This window comes from Trichomycterus rosablanca, chromosome 2 (genome assembly GCF_030014385.1).
Source record: "Trichomycterus rosablanca isolate fTriRos1 chromosome 2, fTriRos1.hap1, whole genome shotgun sequence".
Classification (NCBI taxonomy): domain Eukaryota; kingdom Metazoa; phylum Chordata; class Actinopteri; order Siluriformes; family Trichomycteridae; genus Trichomycterus; species Trichomycterus rosablanca.
Window position 1 is genome coordinate 44019205 of NC_085989.1, and position 16765 is coordinate 44035969.

Below are 16765 nucleotides of genomic sequence, written 5' to 3' on the forward strand. Positions count from 1 at the left end.
TACTAAAAAAAATAAGGTCTGGAAAATTAACAAATTACAATCATCTGTTGATATATCACCTGTTTAAAATCACCTCATTATTCCGTTTTTTAAAATCTCATTACTAGCCTTAAATGGCCACTGTTCCATTTAAAGGAGGCCAGCAGGAAAAGGTGAGAGTTCAGATGAGGCAACTGGAAATTGCAAGAGTTCACAGAAGGCAGCAAGGGCAAGCTGTAGCCTAGTGGTTAAGGTACTGGACTAGGTTGCTACTGTCCTTGAGCAAGGCCCTTAACCTTTAATTGCTCAGACTGAATACTATAGCTGTAATGTAAGTCGCTTTGGATAAATTGTAAATGTAAGGCCCCTAAAGAGCCGTACGAAGTCTGGAGACATAAGACCTCTGGAGAGCTGTCTGGATTCGTCAACGACACCTCTGGAGAGCAGTGCAGAAGCTGAGATGATGCCTCTAGAAGGCTGGCTGGAATTTGCAAGAAAGCCAAGGGAAATGCTGGAACTGGCAAGTAAGCCAGAAGACTACCTGGTACCCGTGAGAAATGCTGAAATCAGCAATGGAGCCAATGGCTGGAACCGACAAGGGAGTCAAGGAGCTAATTGGGACAGAGGAGACCAGGTGTTGGCTGGACAGGGGAGCCCAGGGAGCATTTCTCAGAGAACACTAAACACTGTAAAAAAAAACAAAAAAAACCATTAAAAAACGGTATTTTTCTGGCAGCAGGGGTGCCAGAGAATGTAAAAAAACCAGGAAAAAACTGTAAAATTTAAAACAGAGATAAACTGTAAAAAAACGGTAATTATATTTACCATAATTAACATCTATCACTGTAATTTTACAGGAAATTGTCCTATAATTTCATGAAATCTTCTACTTTCAACATATATTAATTGTTAGAAGTGTCATACACCTCTAAAAAAACAGAATAATTATCTTTATAAATGATAAAGAAAAGTTTAAGTACAGATAATTACTACTGTTATCACAAAAAATTAGCATATAAAAAAAACCCAAAAAAAAAACATGTAATTTTACTTAGCAAAAGCCCAATTTTAAATTAACTGTCAGAGGTATTGCAAAAAATCTGTTAAATTTTTATTATCTAAATACATTAATAAACTGTCAAAGTAAAAGCATTTTCTTTCTCTAAAACATAAGTTAACTGTACTTTTACATTGTTATTCTTCATTTAAAAAAATATACAAAATACAAAAATTTTAAGTAGGTTAAGATTTGTCTGCATAATACTTACTGTGAAATTTTGCAGCTTTTACATGTTATATAGAACTTTAGAACATATATAGAACTTTATAAATGCAGTATATAAATAGCTTTTGTTAATTTCAGCTTCAAAATGGATTAAAATCCACCACAGTTCAGTTATTTTTGACCCAAATAATTTTCACACAAATGAACAGTAAGTGTAGAAACAAGGAGGTTTTAATGTTATGGCTGATCAGTGTAAGAATCAGATGTCTAACACAATACAGCATACAATAAGTGCAATCAGAATTCATTTCAATGGAAAATGTTTAACAAAGCAGCACACAGTTAAGTGAAATGTCTGCAAAACATGGGCATGAAACACTTCTGAACAAATCTGAATTATGTACAAAAAAACTGCCAACATTGAAGTTTTCAGAAAGTGCAACCACAGTGGAATTCGATAAACAGTACGTCACAAGTGTAATACTCAGTATGGACTACATCAGCTTGGTATTTAGTAATTGAGCTTTATGAGACAGTCTGTTAGCATCTAGTTCCAGAAACAGTTTTTGGAGTACATCAAAAGTGTATCTGAATGTAGGAGGGTAACTCAAGTCATAAATCATAAGGTTATAAATATATAAGGCATAAATCAGCCCGAACTGCAAAGGCAAGGAACACACTGCCCAGGTCTTCTAGAACCACACCACCTTCTAATATTACTCCAGTATTGGCAGGGGGGTCCATGGCTTCAGCTCCCTCAACTCTAGTCCCATACTGTAGATCCCAAGAACAGTCTCCTCAATCACCCGTTCAGTTGCAGCCATATCACCATCCTACAATGGAACAGAGGGGGGAAATCACTTTCTTGAACTTAACAGTACACAAATTTCCATTTAGGACTTAACATATCTGACATCTCACTTCAACCTTTATTTTAACTCAGACGTAAAAGATGGGGTGGTTGCTGTAACAACTCAGAGGAAACTTGTGCTTACCTTCACCCTCCTAGCGCTGATGGTATTGCATGATTGGGGGAATCCTAAATTGTAGATGAAATTGGATACTATTAAAATTATATATAAATAAAAAATTACTAAAGAAAACTAAAGGAAATCAAAATCAGCAAGACAAATATTTATAAAGAAATTACCAGCTTAAATAAGAAGACATAAAATACATAAAACAAAAAAGTAAGTAAAAGAACCAAACAGGATAAATAAGAATTTCCACATTTTTTCTTCTTCACTTAATCTAAACTTAACTCAGTGTTCAGTCAAAAGTAGCTCAATATTCTTCAATTTAGCATAAAATGTAGAAAAAAAAATTACCAGTAAAAGGTCAGTCCAACTGGAACTACACATTTCCAACCATCTGTAAACAGAAGATACAAGACAATTATTTTGTTGTAAATAACTAAAATATTATTTCTATAATAAAGACTTTAACATTACCAATTCATTGATTATCCGATACTGTTCACATGTGTGTGCTTTCGAGGATAACAGCCACAAAACTCAGGTTTGTAATGATACTAAAGTTACAGAATCACTTTGTTTTAGTTTGTGCAGAACGTGAGCGCCAAACGAAAAGCCGTTCCCCTCAGGCTCGAGCTGCCTGCTCACAGCTTAGCTAGCTAGGTTGTGTGTCCAAGTTTTTTAATGCACTGGCACCGCAAATATTACACATCTTTTTATTTTCTACCTTCTTTTAATATACTTCTGCATTAAGTAATTTAAGCCATTTTTACCTTTCGGGAAAGAACCTTACTGCCACAAGTTGAAAATACTGGCTGTTGAACTTGACTAGCTTAGCACTAGCTAGCACCACGGCAATGCAACGTTATCACACACAGCGCAGCCGGACTTAATATACAGTCAGCCAACGGCAATCTATTAAAATCTGCCTCAAGAATTTTATATGATTCACAGAAACCCTGGAAAGACGTTAATAAATAAATCACTATAAGCAGAGCCGACGTTAGCATTAGCACGCGCGAATTAGCGTTAGCATTTTTAAACAAATAAAGCATCCACAACAATAAAACTTGAATATTATTCAACTAAAGAGCTATATTAAACAATATAATAAGATAACCATCATGATTAGCATGCAATTAGACATATGGAAAAAGATTTTGTAAAGCTTCACATTACCTGAGATGCCATTGAAACACAATGTGCCTTCACGATGTATTGCGTAATGCCCGGTGCGTCATATCCGGTTTCACCGAAACTCATTGCATTAAGTAGTTCTAAGAAAATAAAGCAACTAAGTTAACTTGAGTCCACTAGAAAACATCGAATGTTATGAATGGTTCATTTATTTGAGTTAAATAAACACAATGCAGTCATGTTTAAATCTAAAATGTAACTGATTTGTGTCACACCAGCATATATTCTTTATGCAAAACCAACAGGCACTCAAAAGTGTGTAACTGGTAGGTTAAAGCATCATTTTATATCTGTGGTGCTCTGGTTGGAATGTGCACCCAACATGTTGCACAGATGGACTGTAATACCTTTTTCTGTGTATTGGGGAATGTGGGGATGGGTAAATTATGCTTGATTTAAATATTATAAATGTGAGAATAAATCACAGTTAATAACGTTTTAAATTTGACTATGGTTTTACACAGTTTGTATAAATGCACTTATTTAACAATTCAGTCTTTAAATGAACACAAATGCATAAATAAAGTAAAAGTTAAAATCTGTTTAAATTGTATTGTTGCCTGTCTCATAAGGTAAGCAATACCTTTGTTTTTCCAATTTATGTATATAAAGTAGTGGTTAAGAAATGCAAAATTACAAAATATTTCTTTCTTTGCTCACATATTTTCTTGCAATTGTACATTTTTAAATGCATTATTAACAGTATTTTTATTTATTTGACAGTGATATATTGGCATAACAAAAGGTTTCTTTTTGAAAATTACAGAACATTCTGCTATTTTTGTCAATGAAGATTACTTTATTTTTACAGTTAGTTTTGTTAAAAGTGTCATCTAAAAACTGTTAAAAAACAGATTTTTTATGTATTTCATTTATACAGAATTTTTTTGGTAAATCACATGACACTTTTCAATATACAGTTTATTCTTGTAATTTTACAAAAAAATTCTGTCTTTTATAAATACAGGGAAAAACTGTAAAAATGTACTGGGAAAACCTGTAAAAAAATGTTTATTTTTTACAGTGAAGGCCAGCCAACATCCCCACAGGCACTGGAAGCTTAAGATTAAGTGAGGACACCCTAATTATAAATGAAGCATAAGACATACAAAAAGAGCATAACTTGGTCATGATCGGGCTGAACAAACATGTATTGATGCTATTATGTATTGTTGTTCTTATAGTAGTTCTCATAGTAGTAATAGAATTGACTGGAAAAAGGGATGGGATTGAGAGATCATTTTTAGACATGAAAAGTTCCAGTCAGCTGCTTTAAATCAGCATGTAAGGCAGTACACATGGGTACACTTCAAAATAATAAGATATGTCAGTCATATTTTAGTCAGAGCTACTGTGTGCCTGACAGATTAATTATAGGAAGGGTCCCAATAACAACACTGAAACTCCAGCACTGTGGAACCAAACGTTTTGTGTAGGTCTAAACTACCGCCTTGTCTACAAACAACTTAAGTAAACTGTTTACCCAACTTTACATTTACATTTTACATTTTCAGCATTTAGCAGACGTTTTTATCCAAAGCGACTTACACAATGAGCGGAACACGAGCAATTGAGGGTTAAGGGTTTTGCTCAGGGACCCAACAGTGGCAACTTGGTGGAGGCAGGGCTTGAACCGGCAACCTTCTATTTACTAGTCCAGTACCTTAACCACTGAGCTATCACTGGCCAACTTCACTGAATCTGGGGTCAGGGCTCTGTGCAGGCCACTGGAGTTTCTTTAAACCAAGCTTTTCACATTAATGCTGGAACAGAAAAGGATCTTCCCTACAATTTATTCAGTAAAAACAGTACACTGTGATGTTCAGGTCGTAGTTTACAGGCAGCCACATCTACTATGCAAAAAGCATGCAAGACTTTTGGCATCATAAATAACCTTTCAGTACTCTTACCCAGAGGATAGACGATAAAAGTTCTAATTTAGAAAGTCTCCAAAGTAATGCCAATAAGCGACAGTTTACTAAGCATTTTATTATACTATGATGAAGGAAAACTGCTACTATAATTTACCCTTGTACCCACTAAAGCCAAACTTCCACTTCATAACTGTCTGACCCTACACCAAATAAACATTACACCCAAATGTTTCTTAGGTAGTGTAGCCAGTTCATATATGACCTGTAGATTTTCCTTTTTATCTAGGAAGCCACAAAAGAACCCAGAATATTTAATAAACTGTAGGCATTGCTTCCAACAACTGTATGCAACAGAAACCCATAGAAATCCAGGAGCTGAAAAAGAGCTAAATTTCTGGGAATTACTGTGTATCCTCACTTCTGTCTCGGGTGCCCTACGTATACTGTACCTCTATATGCCTTCCACTATCTCCCCACTGTGAGGCAGCGGAGATGGTTTCTTCATTGTCCTGCAACAGTATTTTTTTTTAAGAAAGGCACCCTCCCCCACCCCATCTTCACATGCCTCCGCTTTCTTCCTATTAGCTACGGAGCCAGAATCAGCTCTAAGCCTTGCCTAGATGGATACAAGTAAGAACATTAGGTAGTTATGTGCAAGTCATACCACTTTGTACTAGGTTGTTGTTTGTAATTTTTATCTGATGCCACATGTGTCTGATCCCACTTGGATTACATCTAGATTAGCTTCCTGACGAAGATGAGACTGGGTACTGAATCTGACAAACCAGTCAAAAAGAAAATGAAACCTTCATTTTACTTTAGTAATGACTGGATATAAAAAAGTGCAACACATAGCTGAAGCCAACCCAGAGAGATCCATTTTCTGCTACCTGTTTCATATGCTCAGGTAAAAGTTTGATTAACACGAGGACAAAGCCAGTGCGTCAAAGTGGTGCATCAGTATGACAATGTCCCGTTTTTTTGTTAGATATAGGTGGCAACCTTAAGTATACATTGAATATAGAGCATGCCATTTCATTTGATCTATCATGATAATGTGAGTGACTGTCCTCTAACAGAATGTGACGGGCAATTCCCAGTCAGGTGATGGACCATCCACCTCCAGAACTCAGCTTGTAAGTATATGTTCATGTGTCTCACCAGATATCTAAAATATTTAAAACACAAAAAGAGATTTATTTGACCATAACATGCTACTTGTGTCTCTTCCTTTCAAGCTAGCTGCAAATGATCTATACAAAATCCAGCTGAGGAAACACATTGCAAATTGTGATCTTCAGATGGAGCACATCAAGCTCCAAACAAAAAAGACAAGACTAGAAATTGAGTTGCTTGCTAATAAGTTAAAGGTGGGTGTAAGTGCTGTGGTTGTTTAAATATGGATGTTCTTACTAAAAAAATAAGGTCAGGAAAATTAACTCATTGGCAAAAATGTGTGGGCTGATCCACGGTGTGTAATACTGGAACTGTGTGGGTTAAGAATGTTGTTAATGTCTATAATTGAATGCGATTAAAAAAACGGTAACATTCACGAAGTATTTCATTAAGAAATGACAGGATGTCTAATCTGATTCTAATGACTCTGCAAATAATTTTCACTTCAATATCCACTGGGTCTATAAGGAAAGGACACACCAAGTTTGCATGAAGAATGTGCGTGTAACCCCGGGATAAATCAGCATGTAAGGCAGTACACATGGGTACACTTAAAAAAATATAAGACGTCAGTCATATTTTAGTCAGAGCTACTGTGTGCTGGACAGATAAATTATAGGAAGGGTTCCAATTACAACTCTGTAGCTCCAGCACTGTGGCACCAAACATTTTGTGTAGATCTTCCCCCTAAACTACCGCCTTGTCTACAAACAACTTAAGTGAAACGTTTTTGAACAGACTGAATCTGGGGTCAGGGCTTTGTGCAGGCTACTGGAGTTTCGTTAAACCAAGCTTTTCCTTTATGGACCTTGCTTTGCACACATAGCCACATCCATGCTGGAACAGGAAAGATCTTCCCTAAAAATTTTTACAGTAAAAACATTACCCTGTGATGTTATTTCACATAAGGTTGTAGTTAGGATACAGCCACGTCTAATATGCAAAAAGCATACAATACTTTTGGCATCATGAATAACCTTTCAATACTCGTATCCAATAAAGCAAAGAGTTAATTGTACAAATGTATTTTTCTTTTTATTTCAGAGGCAGAATTTGAGGATAGACACAGAGAAGCTCTAATTCAGAGTCTCTTCAGTAATGGAAATGGCTGACAGTTTACTAAGCAGGAATAAGTAATAAAGATTATGACATGACAAGAGCGGAAAAACCCTCCCAAGAACAAACGAGGTCCCTGTACAAATATCTTAACACAGAAGTACAAAAATCTGAGTTTTATAAAATCCTTAGAAAGAAGCAGCCTTTAGTACTGACTGATCTGAACCAAGTGAGAGTCAGTGGACTTTTAAAGCTGATGGTAACACACTGTAAAGTTCCATGTGAGTTGTATTATATGCTAATACTCATGTAGCTGCAATTCGACAGATCTGCATCATTTAGGATATTTTTGTGTTTTAATTTTATCATATTTTCTAACTATGTTAATGGGTGGGAATTTTGTTGTTTCTGAGAATGTTGTTTTATACTTACAAAGTGGACAAATCATACATTTATAACCTAGTTCACCGGGCATGTAAAAATTTAACAATCTTCATCAACCAAGTAAGCACGTTGTTGGTGTGGTGAAGATATAAAGAAACAGACCTCTGCTGCACAGTTGAAGGTACAAGGTTGTAAAAACACTTGCATGATTAAACCACAGCAATGGCCTAAGAAATCATGTACCCACTTAATTCATTACAGGCATACAACAGTATTAATGTTAAAATATGTTTGATTACTAAAATACATTCTACTAGAGGTCAAAAGGTGTTACTGGTTCATGTTAGAGCACCAGGAACAGTTTAATTACATCATTAAAAGTGTGACCAAAATGCAGTGCTTTAAATGAGCAATTGCTATTTTATCTGATAATATAGTTACATTATGAAGGTTGTAATTGCCATCTTATTTTAATAACTGGTTGCAGCACATTTAGTAGCAATTACTGTAACAACACACTAATTTAATATTATGTTATTTTTTTTTGTCTTGGGTTCAGGTCAGGCTTTTAGATGTAGGCTTTTGTAATGTACTCTTTGGGGTTTTGGATCTTTGTTTAGTTTAGGCTTGCATACTGTATTTACAATATTTTAAACATGAAATATTGTATTTAAGATAGGAAGTCATGAATTACTGCTTGCTAGTTACTAGACATGCTGATCATCTTCAAACTGTAAAATGTGAATAAAAAGTGCTTGTTACAAATTGTTTCGATGTATTTTAGTGGTGCTAAAAAATTCAATGGAATAATGCTTGTTTCATATTGTTTCAAAGTATTTTAGTGGTGCAGATAATTATGGCACCACTTTAATCTGGTCAGGGTCATGGTGGGTCTGTATGTAGACACCTGACCTGCTGATAGCACCGTTCAAATCTTTGAGGCAGTGGGCTAGCTCATTTGTGCCACCCGACCACCACATGTGGCTTTGTTCAAAATAATTCTATCTTAATAAGAGATTTTTGTTCCTTTTTTTGTAGTTTATCTACCCTGGTGTACCTTTGCTTTGATGTATTGAATTTTTGTACTATTATCTGCATTTTAATGCATATAATAAAATATTTCTGCAAATGACAGCACAACCTCCTGTACTATTCCCATCCTTTCAACAGTGATGTATTTTATAGTAGTTCAGTTTGAGAACATCTGAGATCACTTGATGTTAATAACGTAATGATGCATAATAACTTAATGCTGATTCATCATGTTTGGTTCCAATTCTGGAACTTTTAATTTACTACTCCCTGATGATCTAAGAAACCTGTCATGAATGCAGTCTTTATATAAAGTAGTTTATGTAGTTAATATAGCATACAGGTAGACTTTTTAAACACTGTTGTTGATTTGATTATAAATATACAACCCCTGGCAAAAATTATGGAATCACCACTCTTGGAAGATGTTCTGTCAATTGTTTAATTTTGTAGAAAAAAAATAAATCACAGACATGCCACAAAACTATCATTTTTCAAAATGTCAACCTTCTGGCATTAAGAAACAATAAAAAAAAGAAACAAATATAATAGTTGTGGTCAGTCACAATTGCTTTTTTTAGATCAAGTAGAGGAAAAAAATATGGAATCACTCAAATCTGAGGAAAAAATTATGGAATCACTCTGTAATTTGCAGTTTAAAAACAAAACATCTGCAGCAGATTAGATTTGCTAATTATTCTTCAGTTTAAAAAGAGTGCTTACACCTCGGAGAGCTGTTGCACAAAGCAGATTGTCATGAATCATGGTTCCAACACAAGATATGTCAGTTGAAACAAATGAGAGGATTATAAAACTCCTTCAAGAAGATAAATCATTGTGGAATGTCGCAAAAGATGTTGGTTGTTCCCAGTAAGCTGTGTTTAAAATCTGGACCAAGTACAAACAAAATAGGAAGGTTGTAAAAGGGAAACATACTGGTAGACCAAGTAAGACATCAAAGCATCAAGATAGAAAACTTAAAGCAATATGTCTTGAAAACAGAAAATGCACAACAAAACAAATGAGAAACAAGTGGCCGGAAAGTGGAGTCAATGTCTGTGACTGAACTGTAAGAAATCACCTAAAAGAAATGGGATTTACATACAGAAAAGCCAAACAAAAGCCATCATTAACACCTAAAAAGAAAAGAACAAGGTTAAAGTAGGCTAAAGAAAAGCAATCGTGGACTGTGGGTGACTGGATAAAAGTGATCTTCAGTGATGAATCGCGAATCTGCATTGGGCAAGGTGATGATGCTGGAACTTTTGTTTGGTGTCTGTCCAATGAAATTTATGAAGATAACTGCCTAAAGAAAACATGTTAATTTCCACAGTTGTTGATGATATGGGCCTGCATGTCGGGTAAAGGCACAGGGGAGATGGTCTTCAATAAATGCCAAAGTCCACATTGAAATTTTGGACGCTTTTCTTATTCCATCAGTTGAAAAGATGTTTGGTGATGATGACTTCATTTTTCAAGATGATAATGCATCTTGCCATAGGGCAAAGGACGTGAAAACTTTCCTTCAAGAAAACATATAATGTCAATGGCATGGCCTGCAAATAGTCCGGAGTCTCAATCCATTTGAAAATCTCTGGTGGAAATTGAAGAAAATGGTCAATGACAAGGTTCCAACCTGCAAAGCTGATCTGGCAACAGCAAGAGACAGTTGAAGGCAGATTGATGAAGAATACTGTTTGTCATTAGTTAACTCCATGCCTCAAAGAGTTTAAACCATTATAAAAGCCAGAGGTGGTGCAACAAAGTAATAATGGTGCAGTGTTTTCTAATGATTCCATAATTTTTTCCTCAGATTTGAGTGATTCCATATTTTTTTCCTCTACTTGATCTAAAAAAAAGCAATTGTGACTGACCACAACTATTATATTTGTTTCTTTTTTTATTGTTTCTTAATGCCAGAGGGTTGACAGTTTGAGAAATGATAGTTTTGTGGCATGTCTGTGATTTATTTTTTTTCTACAAAATTAAACAATTGAAAGAACATCTTCCAAGAGTGGTGATTCCATAATTTTTGCCAGGGGTTGTATATTTTAAACCATTTTCCTGGTTAAATAAAATAAAATAAATAAAAAATAAAAATGAATATAATTATAATTTTTAACCATCAATCTACACTGAGTCACCCATGATGAGGTGAAAACGTTTAAGATATTAAGATATTAAGTTGTTATTCAACACCTATATCACGCTTCAAAAACATTGGCCGCTTAAGTCTCTTTATTTGAATCATCTAAAACCCACTCTTAAACATTGTTTCCTCAATTACAGCAAGTTTTCTAGGCACAGACACAGCACCACAACACCATCACACTACCACCACCATGTCTGACTGTTGGTACAATATACTGTACAGTGGTGCTTGAAAGTTTGTGAACCCTTTAGAATTTTCTATATTTCTGCATAAATATGACCTAAAACATCATCAGATTTTTTATAGTCCTAAAGTCCTAAAAGTAGATAAAGAGAACCCAGTTAAACAAATGAGACAAAAATATTATACTTGGTCATTTATTTATTGAGGAAAACGATCCAATATTACATATTTGTGAGTGGCAAAAGTATGTGAACCTCTAGGATTCGCAGTTAATTTGAAGGTGAAATTAGAGTCAGGTGTTTTCAATCAATGGGATGACAATTAGGTGTGAGTGGGCACCCTGTTTTATTTAAAGAACAGGGATCTATCAAAGTCTGCTCTTCACAACACATGTTTGTGGTAGTGTATCATGGCATGAACAAAGGAGGTTTCTGAGGACCTGAGAAAAAGAGTTGTTGATGCTCATCAGGCTGGAAAAGGTTACAAAACCATCTCTAAAGAGTTTGGACTCCACCAATCCATAGTCAGACAGATTGTGTACAAATGGAGGAAATTCAAGACCATTGTTACACTCCCCAGGAGTGGTCGACCAACAAAGATCACTCCAAGAGCAAGGCGTGTAATAGTCGGCGAGGTCACAAAGGACCCCAGGGTAACTTCTAAGCAACTAAAGGCCTCTCTCAGATTGGCTAATGTTAATGTTCATGAGTCCACCATCAGGAGAACACTGAACAACAATGGTGTGCATGGCAGGGTTGCAAGGAGAAAGCCACTGCTCTTCAAAAAGAACATTGCTGCTCGTCCGCAGTTTGCTACAGATCACGTGGACAAGCCAGAAGGCTATTGGAAAAATGTTTTGTGGACGATGAGACCAAAATAGAACTTTTTGGTTTAAATGAAAAGCGTTATGTTTGGAGAAAGGAAAACACTGCATTCCAGCATAAGAACCTTATCCCATCTGTGAAACATGGTGGTGGTAGTATCATGGTTTGGGCCTGTTTTGCTGCATCTGGGCCAGGACGGCTTGCCATCATTGATGGAACAATGAATTCTGAATTATATCAGAGAATTCTTAAGGAAAATGTCAGGACATCTGTCCATGAACTGAATCTCAAGAGAAGGTGGGTCATGCAGCAAGACAACGACCCTAAGCACACAAGTCGTTCTACAAAGAATGGTTAAAGAAGAATAAAGTTAATGTTTTGGAATGGCCAAGTCAAAGTCCTGACCTTAATCCAATCGAAATGTTGTGGAAGGACCTGAAGCGAGCAGTTAATGTGAGGAAACCCACCAACATCCCAGAGTTGAAGCTGTTCTGTACGGAGGAACGGGCTAAATTCCTCCAAGCTGGTGTGCAGGACTGATCAACAGTTAAAATCTGATGATGTGTTAGGTCATATTTATGCAGAAATATAGAAAATTCTAAAGGGTTCACAAACTTTCAAGCACCACTGTATTTGCTCCTTCCTCATGTCTGTGCAGGCACCTTTAATCATCATGACACTTTTGATATCAAATATGAGGTATTACTTAAGATTTTTTTATTCCTATATGTATATTTGTAACAGAATTTTTAGGTGTGAACATTGGCTAAAAAACACCATTGGCTGTTTTTAATACAAAAATTATTATCATTTGTGTTTGTTATGTATCTAAATAAAATGTGACCTTGTGAATTTCTGCTAATGGTGATCCGGCTATTCTTGATTAGATCAGGAATTGGAAATGACTAGTTTGGGAGATAAAAAGGAAAAAAGCAAGATATGACTAGTAGCTACAGAACTTATAGAAAAAAAAACTATTTCACAAGCCACAGTAGCCCTAACATTTCTTGTACCACACTATTTAAGAGTTTGGTCCTCCATGTTTTTGTGCCAACACAATGGTAAGATATGAGCCATTTTCAGAAACATAGAAATGGAAGGGAAAATCATACCTGCATGGGCAATCATAGAGCTGGAGCAAACAGCTGACTTAAGCAGAGAGCTGCTGTTTTTTTTCCCACATCCACTCTACCTTGGCAGAACAATGAGACGAGGAGCCCCTTTATGTAGAATTTGATCATATTAAGAAATATCAGGAACCCACTGCCGACAGTAATTCACCAGTCCCAGTAAATTAAGCATTGTATGTAAAGTCTTTGGCTTAGAGATGCTGCTGATAACAGCCTTTGCTGATAGTAAAGGCAAGATATTATTTAAAGAGCATCAGAACAGTGAAACAGTTCCCTTGGGGAACAATCACCACATTCTGAGTCCTTTCTGTTTTCATTGTCTGACTTACAACAACAGTCTGCCATAGGTACTGCCATAGTCACTCATCCATATTCTTCTTATTCCCTACTTTCTTTTCTTTTTTTATACATTCATATCATATATATTTCTGTTTCTGCCATAAATCCATAATCCCAAACTAGGTCTCCATATTTGTTCTCTATACACAGTGTAGCAGTTTGCAATGTTTAGATTCAAAAGAACCTTGCCTTAGAAAAGGTTCCATATAACTGTGTTCGTATTTCATCCTAATCTATCAAGCCATGGTTTAGGAGTTTCATTGGGTTTGGGACAATCATCATTCTTAGAACTTATTTCAAACACAAAAGACAGGACAACAAATGATTTTGAGACCTTTTTTCTCACTAGAAATGTTCAAGAAATATCAAATATCCTAAGTAGAAGAAACCTAAAACAACAACAACAACAACAACAATATGTAAGAGATCTTAGATCAGAGTAATAAGATAGGTGTATGGAACTTTCAATCAACACATTTTCTGAACAGTGCTCTAAGTGTGGACCAGTTTCAGCACAACTGTTTCCTTATGAGAATAGCAATCCAGTAGATAAGTAAAATTCAGAGATAATTTACTTGTCGGATGCATTGCCCACATTCTCCGCCATTTGTTAGAACATCAAAAACCTTGACATTTAGATATTCTACTCCAGTGTCAGTTGCTGCTATGAGGTTGAGAAAAAGAGCCCTGCAAAACCTGAGTGTGCATGGGAAGATACTCATCACACACAGACAGTCAGAGTAAGCTTTCTTGTTATTTCAGGCTAAGATTAGTTTAGTGATGTGTACATGAGAATGTGAGCATATGTTTAAGCTTGGTGGAATTTTAATAAGAGCACAGATAGAATTATTTATGAGCATAGCCCAATTCCAAGTTAATGATTAGGGGTGTTGGGTTTGTTTAACATTGTTAAAATAGGTTCTGTGGCTAGCTATTACTGAAATGAGCACCTCTGTTGTAACACAGAGGTCAGAGGAGAAGGAAAAGTTACCAGTTTATGGACACCTTGATATTTTACCTAACACTGTCCTTAATATGTCATTGACTTGGTGTACATCTATAAAAATCAATTTTTCCATCATGATTTTACAATTTATTAAAAATCAAACATCAACTACATTGATAAATACTAAATTATGACCCCAAATCCACACATTTTCTATTGGTGCCAGGTCAGGACTGCAGGCAGGCCAGTTCAGTACCTGTACTCTCTTCTTTCCTTGTCTTTGTAATGTGTTCAGCATGTGGTTTTGCATTGTCTTTTTGAAAAATGCATGAGTGTCTCTGGAAAAGATGTTGTCTTGAAGGCAGCATATGTTGCTTAAAATTTCAATGTAATTTTCTGCACTAATGTTGCTATTACAAAAGTTAATTACCTTTGTCAGGAGCACTGACACAGCCCCACAAAATGACATCCTTGATTTTGGACTTGTTGCTGGTCAGGAGCACACAGCTTCCATTTCTTCCAAAAAAGATCAGAGAAATACTGAATTATCTGACCACAATACATGTTTCCACTGTGTGATGATCCATCCCAGATGCCTCCAAGCTCAGAGAACTTGATGCCACTTTTGGACATTGATAACATAAGAGTTCCTCCTTGCACGTTAAAAGTGGCATTTGTGAATGTAACTCTGTAATCCCTTGCCCATGGTGTTATATCAGCTATTGAGGAATGATGGTTCTTGATGCAGTGTCGTCGTAGAGATCAGAGATAATTAGCTTAGGCTTGCGCCCTTGCCTTTTACATACTTGTTTTTACCCCATTACCAGCTCTAAATTATCCCAGTCCCAACTTTTTTGGAATGTGTTGCAGGCATGAAATGCAGGAATGAATGTATATTAACAAATGAAATGAAGTTGACCAAACAAAAAGTGAAATATCTCAGGTTTATACTGTCCGCAATAAAAGAAACATGTAATTTTTCTGCAATGTAAGAAACACTGCTTCTTTGCATTCTGTTCACATTTGCTGTACATTTTAGAAGTATAAGAGTAGATTTACAGCATACTTTCAAAATTACACATTCATTACATAGAATAACATCATAGAAACAACATATTATATGACATAGGGTGTAAATTTGTCAGATCTATCCGGGTTCTGTTCACATTAAATCTGTATTTAGTCAAACAAGTTAAAACACAGATGACCCATCTCAAGCTAGGACTAGTAAAACAGAATGTACATTTCTGGTAATGTAGTGCGTGTAAGGGCAGGGCCAGGTGAGTAACAACTAGTCATACCTGCCCTTGTTTTTTCCTTGACGCAAAGAAAGAGGAATATAGACAGAGAGCAGGAGAGAGCGAGAGAACAGAAATTATTCTCGTCTGGACTCTGTGGATCAGAAATATATTATCAGGTATGAGTGCTGTGTGTGTGTGTGTGTTTAAATATGTGAATTACAAAATAATTAGTTTTAACTACCTTTATGTTTTTGGATTATGAATATTCAGGTGTCAAACCTCAAAGGAAACAAGCAAAACCACTTTCACTTTTGTTTTCTGGGTTAAACCAAATTTACACTGTGTGATCGCTGTACTTCTATCAGATCATTTCTTGTCAGACTATATGATCTTATCCATAAATATTTGGTCAGACGTTTGACACACTGTGTGATATTGTGTACTTACTGTTAAATTATATCATCAGAGTTTTAACCACAGATCTGCTAACACACCATCAATCACAAATCCTGTAATCAATTGCAAAATTATAGCAGAATGGTTATGCCTTAATACAACAACTTTAAAACAGTAAAAAAGGGACATCACAAGCGGCTCATGGCTTTATGGAAGAGACCAACATGGAATGTTTATTTTTAAGGAACTTGAGGTGAATAGACAGGGTACGCCATGTATACTGTCAATTATTGTGAAAGGTAATATTGGTATTTGAAACAATATAATGTCATGTAATGAAGTCACAATCCTTCATACACCAGTTTCAGGTAATCCTCTGTTGTCATAATTGTGGTAGATTTTAGACAAGCCTTTGGTTAACCTTCAGATACTGCCAAAACTTTTCGTCAGTCATCTTTGGTGGCAAAAGCAGAAGTCGGCTACTGCACATTGTTCATATAAGTTTATCAAACCATGTTTTTTTCAGTCCTACAGGTGATTTCCTTCTTCTAAAACATCTATCACAAGTCCAGGACTGAATTTGAGAATCATTTTGGTGCTTGTTAAATAAGTCTTATTTTATTATACAGGTGAATTAAAAGAAACCAAATCAACCCA

General features: G+C 35.7%; 1 long non-coding RNA gene across 1 annotated transcript; it reads right to left on the reverse strand.

Annotated features, from left to right (window-relative positions):
• Positions 1 to 1417: 1417 nt before the first annotated feature.
• On the reverse strand, positions 1418 to 3410 carry LOC134309224 (uncharacterized). Its single transcript, XR_010011011.1, has 4 exons — positions 3358 to 3410; positions 2533 to 2575; positions 2200 to 2243; positions 1418 to 2037 (listed from the first exon to the last, which is right to left on the reverse strand). It is a non-coding gene; the product is annotated as an uncharacterized LOC134309224 (long non-coding RNA).
• Between the last annotated feature and the right edge of the window lie 13355 nt (positions 3411 to 16765).